This window comes from Camelus bactrianus, unplaced genomic scaffold, assembly GCF_048773025.1.
Source record: "Camelus bactrianus isolate YW-2024 breed Bactrian camel unplaced genomic scaffold, ASM4877302v1 HiC_scaffold_40, whole genome shotgun sequence".
In the NCBI taxonomy this organism is placed as follows: domain Eukaryota; kingdom Metazoa; phylum Chordata; class Mammalia; order Artiodactyla; family Camelidae; genus Camelus; species Camelus bactrianus.
Genome location: NW_027413956.1, coordinates 1,799,283 through 1,813,357, shown reverse-complemented (window position 1 = coordinate 1,813,357; position 14,075 = coordinate 1,799,283).

The window sequence follows — 14,075 nt, the reverse complement described above, 5'->3', positions numbered from 1 at the left end:
CCTTGAGGGGCTTACAGTCCGGTAGGAAGTTCCATAAATAAATTAGTTCAAAAAGTCAATCATTACACATACTATGGTAGACATTTGAGTTAGCCCTCCTAACCACAACCCCACCCTCATTCTATGGGAAGGGATTGAAAAGGTGATCCCTATGTTCCCCATATGTGCTTGAAGCTGTCTCTAAATCTGAACAAGGACTCACCAGATTCACTTGAATGATGGTTTAAAATGAACGTGATGTGACAGCCATTTTCCTGCCTCTGTTGATACTATCAAGGCAAGGTCATACAAACGTGTTTGTGGTGACTAGACTCCACACCCCAGAACCCAGTCATCAGCTTTATGGCCATGGGAGAAAGTGTGGCAGCAGCACCATTTTCTGACCTCTAGGTAGCAGCTTTGGTGGTGTGACCGTCAAGTCAATAGTTCAGTAGTGGCTTTGTAACTTCTCTTCCACCTACCCTATGAGCATCCAATTACCTGATTTAAACACTGCTTGAAACCACTACTATTTTCTAATCTTGCACTGAACCCTGACTGATCCACATGGTATGGTACAAATACAGAGAGAACCAAGTAGGGACACCAAAAAGAGAACAGGTGACTTTCCCAGAGGTACAGAGTAGTTAGAAAAGTATTAATGGAAAGATAATTGTCCAACTGAGCCAGGAGGAAGCGCTCAGTATAACCCTGAGAGCCCACTAGTAACTCACAGAGTTACAGAATGTTTATATCAAGAAACTTAGAGAAAATCCATTTCTGGTCCCTTTACTTTAAAATAAAGGGAAAAAGACTCTCAGAGAGGACAAGGGACTTTACCTGAAAAACAGAAGGTATGAGTCCAGTGAACAGCTGAGCTGAGGGCAGAACCTTCCAATGTCCAATCCACTGATCATTCAACTTGAATGATCCCATAATTTTTATTAAACAAAAATTACCCAGAAGTACATAGGTATTTTACCTCTTATTTAAAATAAGCAACACAATGTCAATACAATGTTACGGCCGAGTTTCTGTTTATCGTTTTTAAAGAATTAACACAAGGATTCAAAGTGAGCAGAAAACATTTTCAAATGTATATTGAAATGGGTAACCTCAAAAATAATAGATGAAAATCAAATTCTTCTAAGTTAGTATACACGTTTTTATTGCCTATTTTATTATTATTATTTTTTAAATTTTGGGGGGGAGAGGTAATTAGGTTTGTTTGTTTGTTTGTTTGTTTGTTTAAATGGAGGTACTGGAGATTGAACCCAGGACCTTATGCACACCAAGTTAGTAGAGCGTGCACACTCTACCACTGAGTTATATCCTCCCCCCACTGACTATTTTAAATAAACACCTACTGGTTACCTTATTGGTCTCAGGAAATCTACTTCCCTCTCTGAACACACAGGACTGTCCTAGCATTGTCCCCAATCAGACAACACAAAGTTAATAAAGGCTTGCACATCTCTGCTGGTTCTATCAAGTTCCCTCAAAGATATTCACTTATGAATCAACCACACCTCTTTAGGAAAGCATATCACAGCTTCATGCTCTCCATGACACTTCTGAATCCATTTAATAAACAAACTTACTTGAAAATGTTCCTCCTTCAACTTTGAGTATGATATTTTAACGGTCTTCATTAGAATAGTCAACAGTCCCTTCCTTCGCAAACATTTAACTTACTGAAAAACACCGGGATCATACAATGGTGTGTCCTATTTCTGGAAGAAATGACAAAAAGTTTCTAGTTCTAAGACCCTGATTTCAAACAGTGTAATCACCTTCATTTTGCTGGGCTAAATAAGGCTTAATGTGATTGAATTTCTCTTACAAAGTCATCAAGTTAGTCATAGGCAGGAATGGTGTCAGCCCTTGCTTTTCCTTGTCTTCCCAGTTTCAAACACAGAAGAATTCACTCCCCAGGTTCAGCCTCATCCAAATCCCAAGCCATGACTAACTAATGTTGACAGCAAATTGGGAGCTCTGTCCAGAATCCAAGAACCAGTTGCCTAACATAGACGCAAGTACCAGCAAATCCATAAACTTCAGATTGTCATGATCATTAAACCCTTACAGCTGGGCTCATGCCCTTATTTGCATTCCATTCCTTCTGTGTGAAGCCTTGCCTGAGTACCTTCTTTGATTGAGGGACACCAGTATATCACTTGTCATTTCAATATCCCAGAGGGTACTGCCTGCCTCCTGGACCCTTAGTCCTGGTTGGGGTGTTGCTCCAATCAGAAGACACATCTAGAACTATGGATTGCTCTCAAGACTTAGAATACAACAGGTATCTAGATAGCATTCTTGCAAAAGAGGATGACTTGCCTAAATGACTAAGAGCTGAAACACAATATTAGAATTTTAATTTCTATTTATTTTTATTATGTTTATTTCTTAAAGTCTTAATTTGGGTGTGTTGTATAATGTACCTATGTGCTAATAAAGTAGCTCATAGAATAATATAGTAAATAAAAACAGAAATTTGTTTTGGAAGTGCATGCTGAAAAAAATATGCATGATCAAGTAACTCTGGAGATCAACACTTTAAAAACATGTACAACAGAGTCTCATCTACCTGAGGGGACTCCTTGGGATGTTTCTAGACTGTAAGCTCCACAAAGGTCTGGTTCATGTTTGTTTGTGGGCAGTATCCTCATCCCTAGATGAGGATGCCATAGAACAGGCTTTTAATAAATCTTTGTTGAATGAATGAATGAATCACGGATCAATAAATGACTTGAAAATTGACCCAAACCAAGAGCCACCACGTATCCACAGATACTATGGCCAGTTGAAGAGCATCCCCCCAAATTCATGTCTACTTGGAACCTAGAATTTGGAAATAAATAGAATTTTGAAACATTATTAGGAAATAGGTTCTTTGCAGACATACTTAAGAACTGAGATGAGATCATACTGGATTAAGGTGGGCCCTAAAATCCAATGAAAATGCCTTTATAAGAGGCAGAAAAGGACACACAGAGACAGAGAAAGGGGTCCTGTGAAGGAACAGGCGGTGATTGGTAGAGACAGATGGAGCCATGCAGCTCAGCTACAAGCCGGGGCATGCCTGGGACCATGAGACACTGGAATTACAGGGAAGGCCCTTTCTAGGGCCCTCAATGGGATCATGGCCCTGTTGGCACCTTGATTCTGGACTTTAAGCATCCAAATGTACGTGAGAGTACATTTCTGTGACTTTAACACCAAGTTTGTGGTGATTAATTATGACAGCAGTAAGAAACTGATGCAAATATGATATTGTAGATGCCAGGCCTTTGCCCCAGCAAGTTTAGTCCTGTTAGACCCTACTCACACACCCTTCTCACTGATCTACTGTAATGAATCCAACACACCCTCCAGTGGAAGCTACTCACGACATGCAAGGCAATGCTAGAATCTAGTTCCGCTGACTCTTAGTGTAGCATTCTGTCCACTACACCTTACTATTTACAACCAGAGAACTCACCTGTCAAGAAAAAGTTCTCAGAAAGGTCTAAGGTATGCGTTGTGGGTGAGTACCTAAGAATTTATGATGTAACCTGAAACTCTTTGCTCTTAAAATTGCTTATGAGGATAAGTTCCTTGACCTCTGATATATGCTGGTTCCAGCCAGTTAACAACAATCACGAGGCACATTATAGTTTTATTTTGGTACTTGATCTTCTGGTCACGGCAAAAACAAGGAAATAAAAATTTGGGGTTTTTTTGTTTGTTTGTTTTAACTCACCTTTGTCATTGAATGAGCACTGATCACGTGTAAGTATTTATAGAAACAAAATTTACTTAAAATTTAAATCAATCAAGTTGCTTGGAATGCTCAAAAGGAGAATCCAATTTCATTCTACTCATGTTTTTGATCAATCTCTCATCTCTTCAATGAGCCTCTGGAACATAACATAACAATTTATTTAAAACAATAGATGGTCAGAATGTCTTTCATATACTTTAAAGGTAACTTATATGAACATATCTATGATGGTGCTTGGCAGAGAAGAGGCACTCATGAGGTGTTAGAGCTATCTTTCTGGATTAAAAGGGAAAATAAGCATTCAGAACAGCCCCTTTGAATTTAATTGTTCATTTGCTTGTTGGTATTAGTTACTATGGATGTGGTTGAAACTATCATATCTTCAGGTTCCTGAGCTTATTTATAATGGTCTTTAATTTTGAGTATCCAGAAAAAATGTTTTTGGTGACTTGGAAGTGTTGGGATTCTGTGGACAAGATAGGGTCACACCGGGTGTGATGGTCACAAAGAAAGGGGGTATCAAGCCAAGGCAAATGAACTCCCACCTGTAAAACACACGGTTTTAAAAGCAAGGAAGCAAAAAGCAGGTGTCTTTCCAAAGGTAGTAGTTCTGAAAAGGAAGAAACAAGAAGAATAGAAGGATTGAGAAGTGAAATTCTGATGAAGATATTCACAAGTGATCAGAATTCAATGAGGCTGAGATCCACCAACCAGCACTGAGCCCCTTTTAGGAGCCAAACAGTGAGTGAAAATGAGTAAAATCAGAGCCTTGAGGCACCATCTAGCAAATTCTTACAATCTCTTTGAGAAAGAAAAGAGGGAGGAATCTGAAGAATCTTTTGTGTCTATGCATGGTCAATTGATTGAACTCAGCTTTAAAAGGAAACCCCAGGGAGCAAGTCTTTGGTATATTCATAAGAGTGCATCGTACCCCGCCTGCACTTCTGAACATATGTAGAAAATGAGTATGTTTTTTGTGTATTTTACTTAACCTATGAATTAGTAATGTGTGAACAAATTGGCTGTAAAACCAAAGATAAGTATCACACAGAGAGAGCCTAGAACAAAGGACATGGCAAAACAATGGCGTGAAGTCTCACATCCAGATGTGACTTTAAAACAAAACCAAAACAATTAAAGATCACAAGAAAAAGATTGCCTCAGTAGAGTCTGCAGACAGGCAGAGGCCTTGGGGGCAGCTCCCATTTTTTCCAGAAGGTTCAGGGTAATGCAGGGAACCCTAAATGACAGCCAATCAGATGTGCTGACTTGGAGGCGGCCCAGGGGAAAGTCCATGGGGTCATGTTCTGGGAATTTGTTTTCAGTTTGACTTTTACATCAATTACTTCACTGACAATATGGAAAAAAAAATTTCTATGAAATGTAATGTTGTCAGAAAGATGGGAGGAAGGAAGAGAGGATTCAAGCATCAACTAATGGAAACAAATTAAAAAATACACTGACTGACCAAGTCGGGGTGTATAAACTTACATGAAGGATGTAAAGGTTTATGTGGGGTTCAAAAAGTCAGTTACATTAGTACAGGGTGGTGATCCAGTTCCTAGAAATTTATGTTGCCATTTATTTTTTTACGTGATTCTCAACTTACATAATTCAGGCACACAGACACACGCACATGCTATCAACTGAGTTTACATTTTAAAAAAATACAGTGCCCAAATTCAATACTGTTTTATTTAAACTGGTTCAGATTTTGTATGGTCTATTGTAGCTTATTCTGATTTCACCATGAAGGACCCTGAAGCAAAGAACTGGAAATGTTCACCCAGAGGAGAAATCAATTTAGGGTATCAGTGGTGTCCTCAGACAGCTGAAGGAATAACATGGAGGAAGATTTGACTAATTGTGTTATAACAGAATGCAGAAGAAAGACAATGGGCAAATATATAGGACTCGCTTCTGTTGTAATAGAATGAATCCTATTCTGTCAACCGAGCTGTTTTGCAATGGTCAGCCCGCCTCAGGGCGTGAGCCCTGCATCGCGGAAAGTAGTCTAGTAAACGCTGGTGACGACTGACAACAGAGGGGAGTGGATAAGATACTGTGTCCTTTTCTGCTCTAGGGTAAATAGTACAGATAATAGAAAAACTGTAGAGATGAAAAGCAGTTATCCACATACACACCATCTCTGTAACGTCAGCTCTTTAAACCTCCATGAAAACTATTTTCGAACCTACTTCACTGTTCTCTGGAAAATTAGGTTGAATAACCTGTGTAAGGCACCTGTCACATAGTGGATGCTAAATGAATCTTGGAAAAATATATAATTCTTATGATAATAATTATATTATTAGTTTCTGTAGGGTAAAACTGGCAAATTTCTTAAATATCTATCACTAGATAGAAGAAAAGAAAAACTGAGAAGTTAAGTCATGTCCCTGGTGCTTTCCGATTCTACCTCTGTAATGCAAGATTACAGGTCACCCTATGATTACCTTCTGACTGCTTAAACATGTGAACTTCCATCTGCAGAAAACACGTACTTGAATTAAAACATTCATACTTTACGATGAGTCAGTTTGCTGGTAGAAAGAAAAAGCAAAACCAATAAATTAATTAAGATTCAAAAATCTAGTTTCAGACAAGTACTTTAAATCTACTGATGTTAAAAAAAAAATGCAATTTAGAGTGGGGATTCTTTTTTCTGGAAGTTTCTTTTTCCTTCAAATATTATCTGAAAAGGGGGTCCTTTCCAGAAAGAAAATTGTATCATTTAAAATATTCTTTAGAGGTTGACCTCTGAAAGGTGATGTTTGATCAATAACTTTGGAAATTGCTCTACCTTTTAGCTTTCTCTTTATGAAAAATGGACAGTCTTTAGATAGTTTAGATTATAGATTAATTTTAAGAATTTTATTGCAATGTCCTTTAAGTGTCAGTGAGTTAAGATTTGCAATTTAAAGTTTGTATCCTTAAGTGCAAGAGAAATTGTGTTGGAACTTAGCCAATAAATCATAACTAAAGTACTCATAATAAAAGCATTTGTTCTAGAGAGAAACTCACTTAAATACAGTGCTGGGGAAAAAAATAAAAGAAAAAAGATTGCTGTGAGGTAGACAGAGTGAGGAATATAGCTTTACTTAGAGAACTTCACAAAAAAGCCCAAAATTATGCACAAAAATTATTTTGAAGATGGTTCATATAAATTTTTTTTTCCAATTTTGAAAGCAGATGAAAGACATTTGCTATACTAAAAGCAATAACTTTCACCTGATCTGTGAACTCTGCCAATTCCAAGGATCTGGGTAAAACCAGTGTTCTGAGAACTGGTACCTGGACAACAGGAGAAATGAAGCTTGTGCAAAGATATTAGAAAGTTGATCCAAACAATGATCACCAGAGACAGGCGAATAGAAAGAAAATACAGAGGGAAGGTACAGGCAGGAGGGGGGCATGGGGAGGAGGGGGGAAGAACAGTGACATTTGGTGATGAACCATATGTGCGTGGTTTGAAAGACATGACTGAATTGTTTTTGGTGCAGTATTATTCTGACATTTAGAATGAGGCAATTTTCCATTTCCATTAATGTACTGCCAAATAGAAGGGGAACTGTCGTGAATTAAAGACTAAAGAAAGCTGTTCCTCAAAGTTGTATTAAATCATTGCAGATGAACTCATTAAGATCAAATTAATGAGGTAAATTGTACTAGGCTTAATTAGCAAGAAAACCCAAGGAAGATTATACAACTTCACTAATTTTCAATGGCCCAACATTAAGCACCGCCGGCACGTGATGTGAAAGTCAGAGATCTTCCTTACTCTCTACAAACCTCTCCGGCACCTCAGAAAGGACTCAGGATACCTTAGAGATGAGAACAAATTTGAAGTAGTATCTCAACAGACCTTATGACAACCAGAAGACATTAGAGGAAATAGCCCCCCATACCCACCTATGCACCCCAATCTTCAAATAGAAAAACAAGCAAAACTTGACTCCTTTGTGCAAAATAAGATAAGAGGAAAAGACAGGTTGTCTGTGATCCTGGCTATGCACTCAGCACCCCCTTTCTAATCTCAGCATACATTAGATTATTACAACTATACAAATAAGTCTCCCTATTCTACTTGAAGTCTAGTAGACATGCTATTTTTGCTTTGCTCAGATGAGGGTAGAAAATCCTCTCTGTGGTCTTCAGACCCCTCTAATGAATTTCATGTTTCTAACAGAGGACCTGAAAAGTTATCCTTAAGGTTCTCCTGATCTCAAGACTGCAGGATTCCCAGATCCTCCAAGGTGATCAGCTCCTATACAATCTGGTTACAGAGCAAGTTAGACTTGTCATTTCTATATTATTCTTAGCATTGAAGCTCTAGAAATTGTAGACAAGCTGGAAATAACAAACAAACAAAAAGGCAGCAGCACAACACATATCACAACTTGCCCCTAATCTGTGCAATGGCCACACCCTACATTTTATCTTAAGTCCATACTCTCCAGCTCACCATTAAAGTTCTGGAAACTTTTTATATGATGATGCTCTGTCCTCTTATTACATGTTCATCACTGGTATTTTGATAAGTCTTCTTGCTGTCATGGAGAAATAGAGACCAGTCAGAGCTCCGTGATGGTCTGGATCTAAGCCCAAGATCATCTCTTTTTTCCTCCCTGTGGAATTCCCAGTGCCTAGCATGTTGCTTGGAACACAGGAGGCGCATAATAAGTGCTCTTTTTTTAAATGGAGGAGCTAATAACAACGTTGTGTATTTAAATTTCAGACTTATTCCTACATATCAAGAATCACTGGAAACTCCTAGAAATACTGGTTCTAATTTGAGAATAACAAAGCCATGTCTTAGATGACAATTAATCTACTGACTTTTCTTTTTTCATAGTCATTAAGTAAAGCTTAGCTTTCTAAAAGTGCTTCTTTCAGAGTATGTTGCTGTATTGTTTTAAAAATTTCAATTAATTCATTTCATTTATAAAAACCCCTTTTAAAAGTATAATTTCAGTTGAGTTCATTTTAATTAATTTTGGATGACTCATATTTACACAGCATTTTTAATCTCATGATCTCTATGTCCATTTAAATGTTATTTTTTTCTTACATAGGACAGGATGGAATTATTATTCCCATGTTATAGACACTTAAATGAACACTTATAAATACGTGGCCTTTAGTAAATCACTCAGTCATGGGAAATTTGAGACTCAGGATCAAATCCATTATTCTTCCAAGAAACCACAACATCTCCATTCTTTTGTTTCTTAAAAAATTATTTTTCTGTTGTAACTTAGTTTCCTTCATAAAGCATTAACTTCTGCTTACTAAACTCTAAGTGAAAATGTGCATATGACTTATTTCACCTACTTCCCTACAACTAATTTTCAAGGTCATTGGATATGGCCAGTTGCTGTCAAACCAGTGCTAAAATAAGTTCCTCTGGAATCAACAGGAACCCAAGACAGGAATCTGATGAAAAGTTTGAAGCCTGTACAGGGATGTAACATAAAAAATTGTAGCCCCTTTCGAACAATTAAAAGGACTACTGAATCCTGACAAAGTCATGCCACCTAGCCATTTCCATTTGAAAGACTGCAACATGGAAAATTATTTTGTATAGACATGCTACCCCAACCTTGTTTATAAACATTAATTCAATATATCATAGTCAAAATGTATGAAGCCAACTTTGCTTGTTAATTCAGACAATTCCATTTGCTTTTGCAATGTTTGCTTTTTAATTTAGACAATTCCACTTACTTTTGCTGTGTTTCAGGGTTGCAGCTTACTGACCTCATAAGTATACCCACAAAAGAAGTGACCTTAGCAAAGGAGAAGGTTCTAGAGAAGAAACCTAAAAAATCTCTTTTGTTTTCTTTTGTTCGTTTGTTGTTATTTTTCAAACTATTTTTTTTAACTGTTTGTCTTATGAACCAAAAAATGTCTGCTGAAACAAAACCATTTAAATGGAAGAACCTAAGTCAACTTGTTTGAAAATATTCTGGTCTGAGGGGGCATTTTTCCAGCTTCATCCTTTGTCTGCACAAGGTCGGGCCTCCTATTGAATGTTCTTTCCTGAAATCAGGATGTTTCGTTTGTAATCTAAGTAAAGTCACAGAGGACCATAAATAGTTTCCTGACCTCAATGGGGCTGCGCTCCACGCTCTGTTAGCTGGCTAAGCAGAGCGTAGTGAAGGCCCATCTAACTCTGGACACAGACATTTCCAGTGGTTACGGCCGGCAGTCACGCTTGCCAGGAGACTTACCAAGATACCTCTTCTGTCCTCTGACTTTAGAAACAGCATCTTCATCAGCTGCAGTACTACTTAGAACCTTTTCTAATGACTCCTTTATGCTTTCCTCCCTGAGGTACACTGATAGTTTCTTTATCATAAGAACATTCACAATTTTAACAAAAATAAAGATACTAGAATTTGATTATTTTTCTTTAAAAATACATTTTTGCTTCTAAATAATATGAGATGGACAGCTTCATTTCCACACGATCATTTCTTTATTTGCCGTATGAAGGCAGAAAGACTGTCCCTCTAACTCTGGACTTGACTTCTCTGAATTTAAGAATTAAAAATTTTACTTTACTCTTCATGGTAGTTTAACAATGATACATTTCCTAATGCAGTGTATTAGTAAAAATTATCCAAGGAGAAACTTATGTCAACTCAATTTGTCCCTGATCACTTTGGTCTCTCCTAAGCCCTTCAAGCCTATTGCCAAACCTTACTTTCCAACATAATAATGTCCTACAGGTTTTTATGCTTTGACATAATAAATCTTACCTTCTACTTTTTCAAAATATTCTTCAGTCTTCTCACTAGTTATTAGAATCCCCAGAGACCTTTTCTTCCTCTGTAGTTTTCTTTGGCAAGTCATAGCTCTGTCCATCATATCTGATTATCACATTTGATGGGATCTAAGTTTGAACTTCTTCACTGAAAAATAAATTTTCTCTAATTTCATGCTGGGGGAATTTTGTTTCATTTGCTGCATAAGTTACTATAAACCTAAGGTAACTTCAGTGCATGGATTCCCTTCTGGCACCTCTCCAAGTATAAACATTCCCATTGGGAGGCATTCCCTGGGATGTGACTGCACTGCATCTTGACACCTCACCACCTGAGACTGATGAATCTCTTTCCAGACATTTGATTTATGTCTCTTGATAACCACCACTAAATTCTTTTTTTTCAGCCTTGGCTTGTCTTCCATCATAAAGACAACTCCACACCCAGTTCTCTAGCTGCAGCCTCTATGTCTTCTAATCAGTACATACTATCTCTGCTAAAATAAATCTTTCAGATTTAACGTTTAGTTCCTTCCCCAAATGCTTGCATTATCTTTCCCGAGTTTCCCCAATTGGCAAAACCAAGTGAGGTGTGGTTACTTCTCACTTTGTATCTGCAACCCACTGTCATGTACTATTTTCCCAAGTGCCATCCGTGCACTTGGGTGTTTCTGTGTCTGTCATATTTGCCCCGTTGCCATAGAGATATGAAAGTATCTTAAAGAAAGATAGGAAAACTGACCCCACTAGTTGTTTACTATTGCTAAGCATAGTGATAATCAACTACAGCATCTCCCCTCTCTCAGCGCCTCTGAAAGTCAGAGCTTTGTCCTTTAAATAACATTTTCATTGCATCTCTCATTTAGATCTCTTTAGATGAATAACACGTTCAATTAAGAACCCAAGCCCATTTCCTCAGCACACACTAATGACGGACATGGGAAGCTCGCCATGCATCCAGAAGTTGTCTGAAAGGAAGGAGGGCAGAATGGTGAACCTGTGGTTGTTGGGATCAGAGAAACTTGACTTTGAATCTCAGTTTTGTTACTTATTAACTACATGACATGGTACAAGTGACTTAGACTTTCTGAGTTTCAATTTCTCCATCTATAAAGTGAAGACAATGATAAAGGTACCTTATTGACATTTACAACAACATGGAAAGTCTTGAGGGCATTATGCTAAGTGAAATAAGTCAGACAGAGAAAGACAAACACCGTTTGATCTCTCTTCTAAATGGAATCTGAAAAAACAACAACAAAAACAAGCTCACAGATACAGAGAACAGATTGAGAAGAAAGTTTCAATAAATAAATAAATAAAGCTAGCTTGTATACTGACATTTTGCAGATGAAGCATATTTAGCATAATATTTTCCATAAAATAAGTACCAACAAATACTATTTATTGAGAAAATTTCACACACTACATTTGACCATCTACTGTGGATCTAAAATCAGGTTATAATTTAGAGCAATATAAAATATTATGACCAAGGATATTCTCAAAGGAATATTTTTAATATGTCTATGTGAATAATCAGAATATCATGGAAAATTTCACAGTTGGAAGAGGTTCAGAGAAATTAATTTTTTAAGGTTGGAGGCTTCACAGTCGGTTTGTTGCAGCGTCTTGGACGAGAACTCAAAGACTCCTGATTAAGTGCTCTTTTGTTATACAGAACTGGAGGTGATCACCTCTTCTCTGAAAATTATTAATAGTTTTCATTTCAGGAAAAAAGTTCCTTTTTTGGAAATAGAAGTCATTCCATATGCTTAACTTGGAAAACCAACTGAGTTGCTTTAAGAAGAAAAAATGGTCAAGTTTTAAGGTAAAATATCTATCAGCTTCCAAGGCAACTTCAAATGTCTGTGGTCTGGAAAAGGCTCTTCCTTCACTCAGCAACAGACCCCTGTCTCATAATAGAGTCATTTCTTCTTACTGAACTTTTCCTTTGTTGTTATTACTGAGTATTGTAATTAAACATTCTTCCTGAGTCTGTTTGGCAGCTGCCACTGTGTTCTAAGGAACCATTCATAGCCCTGTGTATTATTATCCTAATCCTCTATTACAAAGAAAACCACTTTATGCCAAAAATCAGATACAAATATTAAAAAGACTTTACATTTTGTTTTGTTAGAATGAGTATTAATTGACATATTGGGAGTGGGACTGGATCCAATTCTTTAAGACACTAGGACCTCTGTTAGGTTAAAATAAGTATGCAATTTTGAGTTCTCCTTGAGTTATATTCAGCTTATGTGTTAACTTCAACATAGCTTGGGAAGCATTCACTGCACTGAATATTCATATGGTGTGCATGATACAGACACTGAACCCAATTTAGTAAATGAATACTTGTAATTTCACCAATTCCTCGCTGCGAGATTATTATGCAGATTTATGAAGGAATATCACTGAAGTGGTTCTTGGCTATGTCTTCCGTCACCAAGGACTCAAAGTATGTAAACCTCAAAAAACTTCCAATGTATTTACTGCTACCGGTTTCATCTTCTGAACTTTTCTGACATTATCCCTCACTCTCTCTTTCATCTCTAATTTTCCCTTCGATACTCTTGCCCTTGAGCAAAGAGGCAGCATCATAACACCTACAAGAACTGCCAAGTTCCTCCTGACAATATCCTGGCTGCCATAATGCCAGCAATCTGTTCCAATCCTGTCACTGCAAAATCTCATTAAAAGCAAAAGGATGCCTGAGCACAAGCTATAGGTACACAGTGAGAGCAGGCTCACATTTCCAGGAGTGGCTATGCCCTGTGCTGGGGCCTCCTGATGTCTTCCAAGAAGTCACATATTGGCTAAGAGTTGGGCTCAGAGAGCCAAAGTTGTACAAGATGCAGGGTAGAGACCTAACATACCCATTCCCTTGAGGCATGTTCAACAGGTTATGGAGACCAGGTTCTGAACCAGCACGTCTTCCCAAAGACACGTGATATGGGAGATACAATATAGGCTGGTTGAATAAAACCTGGAGCACACACCAGGAGCCTTGGTTCTGATCAAGTTAACCTCCTGATCACCCTGGAATAGTCACTTAAACTCCCTGTCCCTCACATTCCCAGGCCATTGGGATATCCAGGTCTTCAATTTTATGATGATTTTCTGTAATTTACAAGTGGGAAAAACCCCATAGTTTTATAAGTGACAAACCCTAACTCATACTACAAATTAGCAGGAGAACCAGAAGTGTGTGTCATCTCATGAAATGCCAAACACTTAAGTGCATTCAATAGTTCAGTTCAGATCTAAAAAATCATCATGACATCTCAGTGAATATGTGTCAGAAGTTTATAGAAAACTCCAAATAGTTGGGGGGCAACTAGAATAATCTCTCTTTTTCTGGGATTAAAACCAAAAAGATATTTCTGTAGCAATATATACCATGACAAGGGTTATAGTTAACAGCTTGGGCTTTGCACTGAAGCTCGTTAAAGTTCTAATCTCAGCTCTATGCTTTCTTAACTTCTTTGAGTCTAAATTATACTAGTACCTTCCTTTTTGGGTAGATGTGAAAATTAACAAGATATTGCAGGTAGAGTC